Source organism: Arachis ipaensis, chromosome B7 (genome assembly GCF_059453495.1).
Source record: "Arachis ipaensis isolate K30076 ecotype BB chromosome B7, ASM5945349v1, whole genome shotgun sequence".
NCBI lineage: Eukaryota > Viridiplantae > Streptophyta > Magnoliopsida > Fabales > Fabaceae > Arachis > Arachis ipaensis.
The window spans coordinates 75,443,060-75,445,903 of NC_142442.1; the positions used below are offsets into that span (position 1 = coordinate 75,443,060).

General features: G+C 35.4%; 1 non-coding gene across 1 annotated transcript; it reads right to left on the reverse strand.

Moving 5' to 3' along the window:
* Positions 1–1,506: 1,506 nt before the first annotated feature.
* LOC148553022 (small nucleolar RNA R71) lies at positions 1,507–1,614 on the reverse strand. Its single transcript, XR_015893788.1, has one exon. It is a non-coding gene; the product is annotated as a small nucleolar RNA R71 (small nucleolar RNA).
* Between the last annotated feature and the right edge of the window lie 1,230 nt (positions 1,615–2,844).

Below are 2,844 nucleotides of genomic sequence, written 5' to 3' on the forward strand. Positions count from 1 at the left end.
TGCATCTTTTTAGTGTTTTTCTCTCTCATAAAAAAAAATTTCAAAAATCAAAAAAAATATCTTTCCCTTTTTTTCTCTCAAAATTTCGAAAATTAGATTTGACTTTTTCAAAAATTTTTAAAATCTAGTTGTTTTCATGAGTCAAATCAAATTTTCAATTTAAAAAACTCATCTTTTTCAAAATCTTTTTCAAAAATAAAATCTTTTTCAATTTTCTTAGTTATTTTCGAAAATTCTAAAAAACATTTTTCAAAAATATTTTTCTTATTTTTATATCAAATTTTCGAAAATAACATCACCAATTAATGTTTTGATTCAAAAATTTCAAGTTTGTTACTTACTTGTTAAAGAAAGTTTCAAACTTTAAGTTCTAGAATCATATCTTGTGAATTCTTGTGAATCAAGTCATTAATTGTGATTTTAAAAATCAAATCTTTTTCAAAAACTAATTTCAATCATATCTTTTCAAAAATATCTTCTTATCATATCTTTTTCAAAAACTTGATTTCAAAATATCTTCTTTAACTTCCTAACTCCTTATCTTTTCAAAATTTGTTTCAACTAACTAACTAACTTTTTGTTTGTTTCTTATCTTTTTTCAAAACCACCTAACTAACTCTCTCTCTCTCTAATTTTCAGAAATATCTCCCTCTTTTTCAAAATTTCTTTTTAATTAACTAATTATTTCAACTTTTAAATCTTAATTTTCGAAAAACTACTAACCTTTTTCAAAAATTATTTTCGAAAATCACTAACTCTTTTTCAAAAATTATTTTCGAAAATTCTCCTTCTCTCTCATCTCCTTCTATTTATTTATTCATCTACTAACACTTCATCTCACCCAAATTCGAACCCTCTCTTCCATCTGTGTTCGAATTTCTTTTTCTTCTTTTCTTCTACTCACACTGGGACCTCTATACTGTGGTAAAAAGGATCCCTAATATTATTATTTTTCTGTTCTCTCTTTTTCATATGAGCAGGAGCAAAGACAAGAACATTCTTGTGGAAGCAGATCCAAAACCTGAAAGGACTCTGAAAAGAAAACTAAGAGAAGCTAAAATACAACAATCCAGAGATAACCTTTCAGAAATTTTCGAACAGGAAGAGGAGATGGCAGCCGAAAATAATAATAATGCAAGGAGGATGCTTGGTGACTTTACTGCACCTAATTCCAATTTACATGGAAGAAGCATCTCCATTCCTGCCATTGGAGCAAACAACTTTGAGCTGAAACCTCAATTAGTTTCTCTAATGCAGCAGAACTGCAAGTTTCATGGACTTCCATCTGAAGATCCTTTTCAGTTCTTAACTGAATTCCTGCAGATATGTGATACTGTTAAGACTAATGGAGTAGATCCCGAAATCTACAGGCTCATGCTTTTCCCTTTTTCTGTAAGAGAGAGAGCTAGAATATGGTTGGACTCTCAACCCAAGGACAGCCTGAACTCTTGGGATAAGCTGGTCACGGCTTTCTTAGCCAAGTTCTTTCCTCCTCAAAAGCTGAGCAAGCTTAGAGTGGATGTTCAAACCTTCAAACAGAAGGAAGGTGAATCCCTCTATGAAGCTTGGGAAAGATACAAACAGCTGACCAAAAAGTGTCCTTCTGACATGCTTTTAGAATGGACCATCCTGGATATATTCTATGATGGTTTATCTGAGCTACCAAAGATGTCATTGGATACTTCTGCAGGTGGATCCATTCACCTAAAGAAAACGCCTGCAGAAGCTCAAGAACTCATTGACATGGTTGCTAATAACCAGTTCATGTACACTTCTGAGAGGAATCCTATGAGTAATGGGACGCCTATGAAGAAGGGAGTTCTTGAAATTGATACTCTGAATGCCATATTGGCTCAGAATAAAATATTGACTTAGCAAGTCAATATGATTTCCCAGAGTCTGAATGGAATGCAAGCTGCATCCAACAGTACTCAAGAGGCATCTTCTGAAGAAGAAGCTTATGATCCTGAGAACCCTGCAATAGCAGAGGTAAATTACATGGGTGAACCTTATGGAAACACCTATAATTCATCATGGAGAAATCATCCAAATTTCTCATGGAAGGATCAAAAGCCTCAACAAGGCTTTAATAATGGTGGAAGAAACAGGTTTAGCAATAGCAAGCCTTTTCCATCATCCACTCAGCAACAGACAGAGAACTCTGAACAAAATACTTCTAACTTAGCAAATCTAGTCTCTGATCTATCTAAGGCCACTGTGAGTTTCATGAATGAAACAAGGTCTTCCATTAGAAATTTGGAAGCACAAGTGGGCCAGCTGAGTAAAAGAATCACTGAAATCCCTCCTAGTACTCTCCCAAGCAATACAGAAGAGAATCCAAAAGGAGAGTGCAAGGCCATTGACATAAGCACCATGGCCGAACCTGTAAGGGAAGGAGAGGACGTGAATCCCAAGGAGGAAGACCTCCTGGGACGTCCAGTGACCAATAAGGAGCTTCCCTCTGAGGAACCAAAGGACTTTGAGGCTCATTTAGAGACCATAGAGATTCCATTGAACCTCCTTATGCCCTTCATGAGCTCTGATAAGTATTCCTCTTCTGAAGAGAATGAGGATGTTACTGAAGAGCAAACTGCCAAGTTTCTTGGTGCAATCATGAAGCTGAATGCCAAATTATTTGGTATTGAAACTTGGGAAGATGAACCTCCCTTGTTCATCAAAGAACTAAGTGATCTGGATCAACTGACATTGCCTCAGAAGAGACAGGATCCTGGAAAGTTCATAATACCTTGTACCATAGGCACCATGATCTTTAAGGCTCTGTGTGACCTTGGTTCAGGAATAAACCTCATGCCCCTCTCTGTAATAGAGAAACTGAGAATCTAT